Source organism: Hyla sarda, chromosome 5 (assembly GCF_029499605.1).
Source record: "Hyla sarda isolate aHylSar1 chromosome 5, aHylSar1.hap1, whole genome shotgun sequence".
NCBI classification, from domain to species: domain Eukaryota; kingdom Metazoa; phylum Chordata; class Amphibia; order Anura; family Hylidae; genus Hyla; species Hyla sarda.
In genome coordinates, this window is record NC_079193.1 from 234510421 (window position 1) to 234525120 (window position 14700).

At 47.6% G+C, this 14700-nt stretch overlaps 1 protein-coding gene and 1 long non-coding RNA gene across 6 annotated transcripts in view; one reads left to right on the forward strand and one right to left on the reverse strand.

Annotated features, from left to right (window-relative positions):
- KIAA0319 (KIAA0319 ortholog) overlaps positions 1 to 14700 on the reverse strand; it is a 67361-nt gene that overhangs the window by 32953 nt on the left and 19708 nt on the right. The window lies entirely within an intron of this gene.
- LOC130273877 (uncharacterized) overlaps positions 1 to 14700 on the forward strand; it is a 38969-nt gene that overhangs the window by 23115 nt on the left and 1154 nt on the right. Inside the window, exons 1-2 of one of the 2 annotated variants that reach the window (XR_008844158.1) lie at positions 3008 to 7284; positions 10629 to 10703. This is a non-coding gene — a long non-coding RNA (uncharacterized LOC130273877). Of the gene's footprint in view, positions 1 to 3007; positions 7285 to 10628; positions 10704 to 14700 lie in introns of those variants that run through there. The other variant, XR_008844157.1, reaches the window with a different exon arrangement.

Below are 14700 nucleotides of genomic sequence, written 5' to 3' on the forward strand. Positions count from 1 at the left end.
AAAATGCGTGTTATACGCTGATAAATACGGTATATATTCTAACCACAGTTATATTAAAGTTGTAAGTGTTTGTACAGGATATAATACATGGATCTATTCATCAAGATGGAGACTGAATTACATTTATTTTTAACATTTTTACTGTGGAATGGCACAGAGTGAATAAATAAAGTGGAAACCAATTTAGCAAAATACATTTATCTATACGAGGCCCATGGCATATTACCAAGCCTATAATGCACTTTACGTATAATAAGTCTCAAGCACAAAACTTGTGTATCACTTATTTATTTATTTGTCAAACATAATTCAATATAATACTCATAAAACAGTCTGTCATATTATTGGGTTTTTAATACAGGAGATCTGGGAATGAGATGTAACCTCTACCACGTGTGATGCTAATTGGATAACATACATTTTCCCTTCCAGCATTTGTTTGTTTTTTATGTCTCACGTTGTTATAAGGAGGGACTGTCATCATGGTTGGGGCCATGGAGGTACCCCAAAAGGCAGGAAAGGGGGTGGGTTTAGAATAGAAGTGCACTTACCCCCACCACTGACTATTATCTTGGAATTGCAGGTGTTCCAGGAATTGGAAACCTACCACGGAAATCCCCTAGTTATTGTAGATCTATTTTGTCACCAGTGACTGGGGTCAGTATCTATGTAATAATTCTAGCTAAGCCTCATCCCCCAAGCCCCCATCATCATAGTTGCTTCTAGTATTGTCTTGAATATATCTTGATGAGCTTAAAGGGGTAATCCAGGGAACTAAACACTGACACATACCAGCCTGGGGTCAAAAGGACTATTTTTTGGCCTCCAACTGGTGGATGAGACCTATAGATAAAGTTGCATACACTCCTGTTGTTTATCAGCTGCTCATGAAATAGGGAAAGTGCAGTGAAGAATGATGGAAGTAATGGGCCGCATAAACTAACTCGCAATTGTTTGAGAGGCCCTACCCACACGATAAATAAGCCATGTAATAGGCTCCTTAAACAAGTGACGATCTATTTGATTAGCATTTTGCATTGTGCATGGGTCTGCCATGTAATACTACTAGGGATGAGCGAATCGAATCTGCCGTATCCGAATTCGTTACAAATTTGGGGAAAAATTTTATTCACAACGAATGCGAATATCGCCACGATTCGATTGCGTGAATCGCTTCATTAAACTTCATTTAGTGCGGTCCAGGCTCCAGGGCATCTAAAATGGCCGATCCACATATGAGGACAAGAGGCAAGGAATCCTGGGAAAGTGGGAACAAGGGTCGGCGGGATGACCCTGACTCACATGCAGCATACAGCCTATCAGCAGCCAGCCATCCCTGTGATGTCACAGCGCTATATGATCGGCAGCCATCTTGCGGCCATTCACATCAGGGTTCTATTTCAGAGAGAGAGGGACAGACAGCAGTGTGTGTTACACAGAAAAGCATTTTTACAGCAGCGAGTCACCTCCCAGTCACATCAGCATTCTTTTGCAAAGAGAGAGGGAAAGAGAGCAGTGTCTTGCACAGAAAAGCATTTTTACAGCAGCGATTCACCTCAAGCCCAAATCCAGCCTAGAAGCACTGATAGGGAAGGGAGTGAGATTGAGAGAGAGAGTACAATTTTGGGTGTAGTACACAGCGACTGTGTGCTGCAGCACTGGTGTGTACAACAACTGAAAAGCTAATAGTAGCCAGCCAGTTAGGGTGAGCAGAGCACTAAAAGCATAGTGTAACCTGTGCGTACATCTAAGTGGTGTACCATTTTGTTCCTATTAAAGTCTTAAGGGCCTAGATACTGTGAAAGGCCAGGCAGAAGTAAACACCTGCTTGTGTTGTAGACAAGTAATGTTTTAAGCATACTGGAGGGCATTGTCCTCCCCTCTTAAGTGCATACCACATACATACATCTAAGTGGTGTACCATTTTGTTCCTGTTAAAGTCTTAAAGGGATACCCTGGTTGAAAACTTTTTTTTTTTTTTTTATCAACTGGTGCCAGAAAGTTAAACAGATTTGTAAATGACTTCTATTAAAAAATCTTTATCCTTCCAGTAGTTATTAGCTGCTGAATACTACAGAGGAAATTATTATTATTATTTTTTTGGAACACAGTGCTCTCTGTTGACATCACGAGCACAGTGCTCTTTGCTGACATTTCTGTTCATTTTAGGAACTGTCCAGAGCAGCATATGTTTGCTATGGGGATTTTCTCCTACTCTGCTGACATCTCTGTCCATTTTAGGACCTGTCCAGAGAGCACTGTGCTCGTACTTCAGCAGAGAGCTCTGTGTTCCAAAAAGAAAAAAATTCCCTCTGTAGTATTCAGCAGCTAATAAGTACCGGAAGGATTAAGATTTTTTTTATAGAAGTAATTTACAAATCTGTTTAACTTTCTGGCACCAGTTGATTTAAATAAAAAAAAAAGTTTTCCACCAGAGTACCCCTTTTAAGTGCCTAAATACTCTGAAAGGCCAGGCAAAAGTACACACCTGCTGGTGATGTAGACAAATACTGTTTAAGCGTCTATTTACACGTACAGTATTCTGCACAGATTTGATGCGCAGGATTTTCTGCTGCGGATTTCAATGTAAACTGAATGACTGAACCCAGTTTGAAATCCTGCACATCAAATCTGCACAGAATGCTGTACATGTAAATAGACCCTTAAGCGTACTGGAGCGCATTGTACTCCCCTCATAAGTGCATACCACATATGTACATCTAAGTGGTGTACCATTTTGTTCCTGTTAAAGTCTTAAGGGCCTAGATACTGTGAAAGGCCAGCCAAAAGTACACACCTGCTGGTGTTGTAGACAAATACTGTTTTAAGCATAGTGGAGCATATTGTACTCCCCTCATATATGCACTAAGAATGTCAGGCAGAGAAGTGCCAGGATGTGCACAGGAGGAGTGGCAGAGGCCTAAAAGGTGATTTTTTTTTTTTGTACTCACTGTAAAATCTCTTTCTTGTAGCCTTCATTGGGGAACACAGGAGACCATGTATTATGCTGCTGTCCACTAGGAGGCTGACACTAGGCAAAAAAAAGAAGTATGCTCCTCCCAGCAGGATATACCCACCCACAGGCACAGAGCTAAGCAGTTGTGTCACAAAGCAGTAGGAGAAGCCAAACAACAAAGGAGATAAGTCCGAAGGACACCAGAAAATAACAACAGGCAATAAACAATGTGACAAGGAACTGTAAATGGGTGGGTGCTGTGTTCCCCAATGAAGGCTACAAGAAAGAGATTTTTCTGGTGAGTACAAAAAAAATCTCCTTTTCTTGGTTGCCTCAACACAGGAGAACACAGGAGACCATGGGACGTCCCAAAGCAGTCCCTTGGGTGAGAAAAACAACCACCAGAGAAGGAGGGGTCAGACCAGACACTGAGCCCTATCCCTTCCAGAAAAAAGTTGGTGAGGCCCATATAAAACCGTAATTCAACCCCCTAGAAGCCCTTACAAAACATGAAGGGTAGCTAGGACATAAAAAAAGAGACTGGGGTCCAAGAGCTGACCAAAAACAGCTAGAAACTGATGTCCCGGAGGCCTGCCGGACCACACCCGTCCCTGATGGAGGGAGGAAAACACCCCTGAAGACAAGACAGAAGATGCAGGAAAAAATTGGAAAGCGAACATGCTGGAGATACTCAAGGGAAAGTCCTATCAGAAAACCAGTCGCAACTGAAGGACAGAGGCTGAGGAGGAAGAACGACAAGCAAAAGGCAGCTGAGCACAGCCAGCAAGAAGACAAGACTCAGAAGGTGGAAACCAGAGTTGCCAGAAGGGGACAAAGACAGAAAAACCCATGTTCGGGTCTGAGCGCATAAGGAAAATAGATGAGAAGAAGGCTAGGTCAAGGAGCACCCGTTGATCACCCGAACAGAGAGGTCAGACGAACACCCACAGCCTCAAGGCCACTTGCAAAAAAACAGATGAAAGAAAGAATCCAAAAAGGGCAAGCGAGCAGGTGAACTACATCCGCCAAAGTGCCCAAAATGACCACACTGGGCAACCCGGAGAACTGGCCAGTCCACTACCCAGAGGCCCTATGCCTCGGGCCCCTTTCACTCCAGAGGGAGACGGAGAAATGCAAGCAGGTCGGCAGGGAGGAACAGAACCATCCGGAACACTGGAGCAGCCATTAAGAGAAACAGAGGATCTCAGATCCAGTAAGAAATAGAGGGACCCAGGAGTCCCAAACCAGGTGGACAACCTCAAGCCAGAACAAAACACTCCGGTTGACAAACACCTAGACTTGGGCAAGGCGTGGCACATCGAACAGAGACCGCCTTCCATAGAGAAGGGTGGTGATGAGATGGGCCGGAACCCTGCCAAGGCCAGAGACAAGAGCCACTGGAGTGACGGAAGCTTCAGTAAAACCCCAACTTAACCTCCAGCAAAACTGCACAACACAGCAAAAATGGCCAACGTGAGCAAGGGAAAGCGGCAAAAAAGCTGAACAAGGGTACTCCGGAAATGGAGCTAGAAGTACCTAGTGCTGACTTTAAGTCATGTGCACACAATGGGACAATGCCCAATGGCATGTGGCACAATACTCGGAGCAAACACCAAGCATTCCAACAATCAGTCACGCACATAAGGTGACGGAAGCAGGCTTAGGAATAGGCCCCCGTCCCCCCCAAATCCATCTAATATAAGTTCCCCGGATATGGGAAGCATCAGATGAGAAACTAAGAACAGATACTACACTTGACCCTACTCAAGAAGCTTGAGAAGCGAGCTTAGGAGAGAACTCTGCCCTACAGATAGGGGCACGGAGAACGCCACAGAATACAGAAAGGCTGTATTACCTAATTTTGGCCACCAGAGGGGGCCAAGCACAAGAATGGAAACAAAAGAGCTGTGTATGAAACAGCCACCAGAGGGTGCAGAGAGCCCGGGAAAATTGAAGTGATTTTTTTTTTTTTTTTTTTTACTTGCAGAGCAGCTCGCTGGTGCTGACCCTGGGGCGACAAAGGGAATAAAATGTGGCCAGGTCACTGGGCCTGGCCGCAACATGTGCAGCAAGGGGGAACATTTTGTGGGAGCCCATTAATCCTGTAACCGGTGGAGGGGATGCGGTGGTTCAGCCCAAAAAATGCTAACTAGACATCCCTAGCTAGAAAATAATTAAACATAAAAGACCAGGTCTGGAGAGAGCTCCAGACCTGTGTCTTCCTCTACTGACACGAAGCTAAAACTGATTAGCTCTGTACCTGTGGGTGGGTATATCCTGCTGGGAGGAGCCAACTTTTTTTGCCTAGTGTCAGCCTCCTTGTGGACAGCAGCGTAATACCCATGGTCTCCTGTGTTCCTGGCGACTGAGCCACTCTGCACTGGAACCCAGGAAAGATACCTGGAGGCATAGGCGGGCTGTGGAACAGACTGTGTCACCCTATCAGGCCCTATGCCAGAACAGATGTGCTCAACCGCAGCAGACCTGTGGAAACAAGATCACAGAAAGGCCCGAGGTACACCCCACCGAAACGGAGGAGAGGTGAGCTCTATACGTGCAGAGTGTCCATAGCATATGTGGGGACACAGACATGGTTACCGCACGATGGTAGTGGGGTACCAAGACAGCAGCCAAGAAAGTGGTGTACTGGAATTCGGCCGATCTGATGGGCGACCTGGTGGTGTAGAAGACTATGCAGACAAATGTCTGGTTGACAGGCATGAGTCCCTAGTACCTGCAGGGACCCTGTCCCACACCAGCAGGGAAACTCCACCCCTGCACGCGGCAGTCCTGTGATAGGAGACCAACAGGAGCAGAAACCGTGCAGACCACAGTCTGGCTTAATGAGGACACCTCCAGGCGCTGTCCGGTGGCGATAAGGGGACAACAGCACCAATAGGAGAGCACTGTGCCCCTTTGTTGCATGCGGGAGGGTGGGGAGGCCTAGGAGCCATGGATAGTATCCCCTCCGTCCCAAAGTTCGGGGAAGGTGGAGGAGCTATGGATTGTATCCCCGTAGGCCTAAGTAGGGTCCATAGGACACGCCGGGTCACTTCTTCGGACATCTCACACTATTAGTGGGATACCGGAATTCCAGCTGCACATACATCATCGTGTGAGGAGTGACAGGCGGCGGAGTAGCCACGCAGACCACTGTCTGGCTTACTGGCATAGGGTCCATAGTAAACACCGAGTCATTCCTTCAGACACCTCGCACTAGCAGTGGGGTACCGAAATTCCAGCCGCAGATACAGCAGCACTGAGATGAATGACAGGTGGTAGCGGAAACCATGCTGACCATTGTAACCCCTCAATGTATCAAGTCTAATCCATGTCCCCGCAGGGTCACTTCCATGGAATACTCACACTAGAGGTGGGGATCTGGAACTCCAGGTGCAGATGCAGCAGACGTGAGTGCAAAAGAAAACCATGCAGACGACAGTCTGGCTTACTGGTATAGGGACCATTGCACATGCAGGGTAATTCCTCCGGAAACCCCCTAGTTGTGAGGAACGGGAGAAAAAAAGGGAAAAAAAGAAAAAATAGGCACGGCTACATAAGATGGGTGACTGGTGGTGGAGGAAACCACTGCAGATGGGTTTCCTAATGCCCTCCCAAAGATGAAAGGCCATGTGTTGGACTTTGGCACAGGGGCAGGGAAGTAAACCCAGGCATGGAGGGGGACACCTTGTAGGGGCCCCTTAGTTTTCACTAGAATTGCAATGGCACCAATTGAGACACCCCTAGGGAGGGATTGGAATCATCCATGGGTTAGGCAAACATGATATGGCAACAGTCAGCAGGGGAAACAGACATAACGTGTATCCCCAGGGTTATTTAAGGGAATATGCATCGTCGGTAATGACCCGCCAAGTCCCGTCTGAAGGGCTGATATGGAGTGACTGCAGGAATGCAGGCCAGAAAGTTGCCACCAGAGGGAGCTCATTGGTAAGCATAAAACCAAGAGCTGAGATTCAGTAAAGGGCCACAAGGGGGCATCTGGAACAACTGATTTAATTTATATACTGTATATATATTTTTTATGAGAGGGACAAACAGTGACAATGACAGCGTCAGCTGGAGGAACCCCTGACCCCTCACTGCAGGAGAGGAGAAGGGGGGGGGAGCAATGCCGACTTCCCCATGCCATAATGAAGGCCGGCCGGGGAGGGAAGAGACCTATAACCCCCAGTTACTGTGCTGTAGAGGCGGGGGCGGAATACGGAGTTACGCTCCGAGTCCCCAGCACACATGGCCGCCGACATCTCTAAAACCGACGGCTTCCCCCATGACTGACACCCCCACTGTAACTCCCGCCCACTAGACAGGTGAGTCTGTGGGCTCTGAAACAAGGCAGCTGCGACAGAGCGGGGAGCTAGTCCCCACTCAGCTAATCTCTAGAGTCCCGCGCTTAGCCAGAGAAAAAGGGGGCGGAGCTAAGTACCACCATTATGGCTCCTGCTGGCGAAAGGGCGCCGGAGGAGTTCTGAACAGAAGGGGTGGAGATGAGGGGGGAAAGAGTCTGTGGCTGTAGAAAGTACAGGGAGCCGTCGCTAAAGCCGGCAGCTGTCCTGAACAGAAGTGGCCACCATAACTCCTAAGCTGCCATAGCGAGGCAAGCAGGGGCAGTGGGGGACCCGGACCCAAGGTACACCTCCAGGCGCTGGCCGTTGGTGAGAAGGGGTTAATGGTCCATACTCTATGCACCGTGCCCCTTTGTCGCATGTGGGAGATCAAGTAGCGCCATGCTCCTGTCGCCCAATCTAGAAAAATAACAAAGGAAAAGAACCTAACTATACATACTTAACTAGAAAATAATAGACCAGGTCTGAGGAGCTCCCAGACCTGTGTCTTCCCTCCTACTGACACTAGCTAACACTGATTACCTCACTTCTAGTGGGCGGGTATATCCTGCGTCTCCAAGTGGCAAGAGCATATACCCAATAGTATAGGTGTCCCCCAATGAAAAGCGACTGAGAAAGGGAGAGTTTCCTGTGTGAGGCCGCCTTTTTTAGGGCGAGTAACACTTCCCGACTTAATAGGGCGAGGGTAGGGCCTTACAGGGAAATTTTTTACCCCCACCTGCTACAATAGACCATACGTTGTTACCTTCCACCTTTTCGAGGAAAGTGTTACTTGTCTTAAAAAGGGTGGCCCCACACAGGAACCTCTCCCTATTTCCACCTAAAAACCCTGAGAAATGGCAGTGTTTGCAGGTGGAAATAGGGAGAGGTTCCTGTGTGGGGCCATCCTTTTTAGGGCGAGTAACACTTGCCAAGAAGGGAATTAATAATAAGAGAGAAGGGCCTTACAGGTGAAGTTTTTACCCCCACCGGTTACAATGAACCATACGTTGTTCCATTCCACCTTTTCGAGGTCTTTGCATCACATCAATACTTGGTGGTGTAGGTGGCACATGGTGTTTTTTGCACACCTTTTCTTTTGTTTGATTAAAAAAAAAAATTTGGGGTACATATATTTTTATCCTAAGAATATTATTAAAAGTTAAGTTTTACGTAAAACATATCTTCAATACTTACTTGTGCACACTAACAATTTTACAAAACAGACCGTTTTCTACTGCCTCAGCTACTATTCTGATCCTGCCACCCGCCTGATGCCACACATCTAATGCCAAGTTCTCCTTTTTTCACCCACCTTTGTCACTGGGTACTGGCATTGCCACCCAGCACCCTACTATGTCACCGGGTCACTTTCAGGACTCCTGATGCTGCTAATGCCACCTCCAGGCTGTTTCATTCTGCCACCATATGTTCTCCTCATGCTGCTGCCAGCTCTAGGCTGTCTCATACTGCCACCATATGTTCTCCTCATGCTGATGCCAGCTCCAGGCTGTCTCATACTCCCACCATATGTTCTCCTCATGTCTCTGCCACTTCTAGGCTGTCTCATTCTGCAACTATATGGTCTCCTCATGCGTTCACCACCTCCAGGCTGTGTCATTAAGCTACTATATGGTCTCTTCATGCTGCCGCCAACTCCAGGCTGTGTCAATCAGCCACTATTTGGTCTCCTCATGCTGCCGCCAACCCCAGGCTGTGTCATTCAGCCACTATATGGTCTCCTCATGCTGCCGTCAACACCAGGCTGTGTCATTCAGCCACTATATGGTCTCCTTATGTTGCCACCAACTCCAGGCTGTGTCATTCAGTCTCTATATGGTCTCCTCATGCTGCCACCAACTCCAGGCAGTGTCATTCAGCCACTATATGGTCTGCTCTTGCTGTTGCCAACTCCAGACTGTGTCATTTAGCCACTATATGGTCTGCTCTTGCTGCCACCACCTCCACGCTGTGTCATTCAGGCACTATATTGTCTCCTCATGCTGCCGCCCCCTCCACGCTCTGTCATTCAGCCACTATATGGTCTCCTCATACTGATGCCCCCTCCAAGCTCTGTCATTGCGCCGCTCGGCGACAGTGAGTCTAATAACGACACATGTCATTTTGAATAACAGTATTATTTTACTAACCCAGCACACACCCTATGCGTGTTACAGCAAGACAAAGTGTTCTACACCCATATTGAGGCTCTCTGTAGGCCAGAAATAGCCATTTTTAATACAGATTTGCGCAAATAAATTCGGACCAAACCAAATTCTTTTGGAAAATTCGGCGAATCTGGCAAATTGAATTTTTTTTAAATTCGCTCATCTCTAAATACTACCCTTAATTTTGTGGATTGGTATAGAGCAGGGGTTGGCAACCCCTGGCACGCGTGCCACTCATGGCACACGGGGTGCTTTTGAGTGGCACGCGGGGCTGGCTCCGGTCAAAGAGACGCTCACTCCGCTAATGGGGATTCAGGACATTGTGCAAGTGATAATGGGGGGAAGGGGTTGCAAGTGATGATGGGGGTGCAAGTGATGATGGGGGTGCAAGTGATAATGGGGGGGAAGGGGGGTGCAAGTGATGTTGGGGGGGTGCAAGTGATAATGGGGGGAAGTGGGGGTGCAAGTGATGATGGGAGGGTGCAAGTGATAATGGGGGGAAGGGGGTGCAAGTGATGGGGGAAGGGGGGTGCAAGTGATGATGGGGGGTGACAGGGAGGGGGATGCAGGTGAAAGGGAGGGGGATGATGATTTGGATGTGAAGGAGCACTGGCTACTTTCCTACCTACCTGGCCATCTATTCAATTAACTGCCTGGCTACCAACCCTATTAATTTCCTGGCAACATACCCACCTACTTAGCCACCTGGCTACCTACCTACATAGCTACCTACCTACATAGCTACTTACCCACATAGCAACCTAATTATCTATCTACCTACTTGATCCCTAACTACCTACCTACCTATCTACCCAGGTACCTACCTATATACATAGCTACCCATTTACCTAGCTTGCTACCTACCTATGAACTTACCTCAATATCTACTTACCTACCTGCATAGCTACTTACCTACTTATATCCAAGGAAATTGTAGGTCACCAAAGTATAAATGCAGAATTCAGTGCAGTTTATTCAATTTCAAACAGTGTTACAGAGCAGGCTACGTTCCGTCGCCTCTCATGCTTGACAAAGACGAAGACAGGTCGCTGAAACGTTGCTTGCTCTATAACGCTGTTTGGAATGGAATAAACTCCACTGAACTCTGCACTTCTGGGTACTGCACTGGAAAATGCAGAGACTAAGATGTTTGTCTTGCAGATGCTGCAGCGATGGGTTTTTGCTGGAAGAAGTCATGGTGGTGTGAGCCAGAAGGAAAGAGGACGACGCTGAATTGTGAGTCAGTTAATGTAGCTGTGTGTATATTACTGCGCAACACGACTGGGGTCTAACCCTGGTTTCTGTATTATTTAAGGGGTGGGGTCTGTATTGTGGTGGGAGATTCTGGGGTCTATATTATGGTTGGTGGTGATTCTGGGGTCTGTATTGTGGTGGGGTGTGATTCTTGGTTCTATTATATGATGGGTGGTGATTCTGGTGTCTGTATTATGGAGGGGTCTGATTCTGGCATCTGTATTATGGTGGGTGGTGATTCTGGGGTCTGTATTATAGTGGGTGGTGATTCTGCGGTCTGTATTATGGTGGGTGGTGCTTCTGGGGTCTTTATTATGGTGGGGGTGATTCTGGGGTCTGTATTATGGAGGGGTCTGATTCTGGCATCTGTATTATGGCGGGGTCTGATTCTGGGGTCTGTATTATGGTGGGGACTGATTCTGGGGTCTGTATTATGGTGGGGACTGATTCTGGGGTCTGTATTATGGTGGGTGGTGATTCTGGGGTCTGTATTATAGTTGGGGTCTGATTCTGGGGTCTGTTTTATGGTGGGTGGTGATTCTGGGGTCTGTATTATGGTGGCTGGTGATTCTGGAGTCTGTATTATGGTGGGGTCTGATTCTGGAGTCTGTATTATGGTGGGGTCTGATTCTGGGGTATGCATTATGGTGGGGTCTGTATTATGGTGGGTGGTGATACTGGGGTCTGTATTATGGTAGGGATTGATTCTGGGGTCTGTATTATGGAGGGGTCTGATTCTGGGGTATGTATTATGGTCGGGCCTGATTCTGGGGTCTGTATTATGGTGGGGTCTGATTCTGGGGTATGTATTATGCTGGGGTCTGATTCTGGAGTCTGTATTATGGTGGAGTCCAATTCTGGGGTATGTATTATGGTGGGGTCTGATTCTGCAGTCTGTATTATGGTGGGGTCTGATTCTGGAGTCTGTATTATAGTGGGGTCTGATTCTGGGGTATGTATCATGGTGGGGTCTGATTCTGGGGTCTGTATTATGGTGGGTGGTGATACTGGGGTCTGTATAATGGTAGGGACGGATTCTGGGGTCTGTATTATGGTGGGGACAGATTCTGGGGCCTGTATTATGGCGGGTGGTGATTCTTGGGTCTGTATTATGGTGGGGACTGATTATGGGGTCTGTATAATGGTGGGTGGTGATTCTGCGGTCTGTATTATAGTGGGGTCTGATTCTGGGGTCTGTATTATGGCGGGTGGTGATTCTGGGGTCTGTATTATGGTGGGGACTGATTCTGGGGTCTGTATTATGGTGGGGACTGATTCTGGGGTCTGTATTATGGTGGGTGGTGATTCTGGGGTCTGTATTATGGTGGGTGGTGATTCTGGGATCTGTATTATAGAGGGGTCTGACTCTGAGGGTCTGTATTATGGTGGGGTCTGATTCTGGAGTCTGTATTATGGTGGGGTCTGATTCTGGGGTATGCATTATGGTGGGGTCTGTATTATGGTAGGGATTGATTCTGGGGTCTGTATTATGGAGGGGTCTGATTCTGTGGTATGTATTATGGTCGGGCCTGATTCTGGGGTATGTATTATGGTCGGGCCTGATTCTGGGGTCTGTATTATGGTGGGGTCTGATTCTGGGGTATGTATTACGGTGGGGTCTGATTCTGGAGTCTGTATTATGGTGGAGTCCGATTCTGGGGTATGTATTATGGTGGGGTCTGATTCTGCAGTCTGTATTATGGTGGGGTCTGATTCTGGAGTCTGTATTATGGTGGGGTCTGATTCTGGGGTATGTATTATGGTGGGGTCTGATTCTGGGGTCTGTATTATGGTGGGTGGTGATACTGGGGTCTGTATAATGGTAGGGACTGATTCTGGGGTCTGTATTATGGTGGGGACAGATTCTGGGGCCTGTATTATGGCGGGTGGTGATTCTTGGGTCTGTATTATGGTGGGGACTGATTATGGGGTCTGTATAATGGTGGGTGGTGATTCTGCGGTCTGTATTATAGTGGGGTCTGATTCTGGGGTCTGTATTATGGCGGATGGTGATTCTGGGGTCTGTATTATGGTGGGGACTGATTCTGGGGTCTGTATTATGGTGGGTACTGATTCTGGGGTCTGTATTATGGTGGGTGGTGATTCTGGGGTCTGTATTATAGTTGGGGTCTGATTCTGGGGTCTGTATTATGGTGGGTGGTGATTCTGGGGTCTGTATTATGGTGGGTGGTGATTCTGGGATCTGTGTTATAGTGGGGTCTGACTCTGGGGTCTGTATTATGGTGGGTGGTGATTCTGGAGTCTGTATTATGGTGGGGTCTGATTCTGGAGTCTGTATTATGGTGGGGTCTGATTCTGTGGTATGCATAATGGTGGGGTCTGTATTATGGTGGGTGGTGATACTGGGGTCTGTATTATGGTAGGGATTGATTCTGGGGTATGTATTATGGTCGGGCCTGATTCTGGGGTCTGTATTATGGTGGGGTCTTATTCTGGGGTATGTATTATGGTGGGGTCTGATTCTGGAGTCTGTATTATGGTGGGGTCCGATTCTGGGGTATGTATTATGGTGGGGTCTGATTCTGCAGTCTGTATTATGGTGGGGTCTGATTCTGGAGTCTGTATTATGGTGGGGTCTGATTCTGGGGTATGAATTATGGTGGGGTCTGATTCTGGGGTCTGTATTATGGTGGGTGGTGATACTGGGGTCTGTATAATGGTAGGGACGGATTCTGGGGTCTGTATTATGGTGGTGACAGATTCTGGGGCCTGTATTATGGCGGGTGGTGATTCTGCAGTCTGTATTATGGTGGGTGGTGATTCTGGGATCTGTGTTATAGTGGGGTCTGACTCTGGGGTCTGTATTATGGTGGGTGGTGATTCTGGAGTCTGTATTATGGTGGGGTCTGATTCTGGAGTCTGTATTATGGTGGGGTCTGATTCTGTGGTATGCATAATGGTGGGGTCTGTATTATGGTGGGTGGTGATACTGGGGTCTGTATTATGGTGGTGACAGATTCTGGGGCCTGTATTATGGCGGGTGGTGATTCTGCAGTCTGTATTATAGTGGGGTCTGATTCTGGGGTCTGTATTATGGTGGGTGGTGATTCTGGGGTATGAATTATGGTGGGGTCTGATTCTGGGGTCTGTATTATGGTGGGTGGTGATACTGGGGTCTGTATAATGGTAGGGACTGATTCTGGGGTCTGTATTATGGTGGTGACAGATTCTGGGGCCTGTATTATGGCGGGTGGTGATTCTGCAGTCTGTATTATAGTGGGGTCTGATTCTTGGGTCTGTATTATGGTGGGGTCTGATTCTGGTGTCTGTATTATGGTGGGGTCTGATTCTGGGGTCTGTATTATGGTGTGTGGTGATTCTGGGGTATGTATTATGGTGGGGACTGATTTTGGGGTCTGTATTATGGTGGGTGGTGATGCTGGGGTCTGTTTTATGGTGGGCGGGGATTCTGGGGTCTGTATTATGGTGGGTGGGGATTCTGGGGTCTGTATCATGGTGGGTGGGGATTCTGGGGTCTGTATTAGGGTGGGTGGGGATTCTGGGGTCTGTATGGTGGTGGGGACCAATTCTGGGGTCTGTATTGTGGTGGGGATTCTAGGGTCTGTATTAAAATGGTTGTGGTTGTTCTCACTGTAAGATCCTTACAGCGAGAACAATATATAGGAACAATTCTGTAAAAAAAAAAAAAACACCCTGTGACAAGCCACACCCCCACAAACCCCACCCACAGCAAGCCACACCCACAGCAAGCCCCACCCATGTTGCCGTCACACTAAGCGTCTTCAAAAAAAAAATTGGGCGACAGCACTACCAAAAGGTTGCCTACCCCTGGTATAGAGTCTCAGTAATCGCAACACACAATAATTACAAATTAATGGTCTTTTCTAAGGATAGGCCATCAGTGTAATAGGCTATCTGCACTTTTAACAATAGTTGTGCACTACTTAGAGAATTGTCTTTGTACAAGGAGTCTGAGTTGATAATTACATTACTGGAA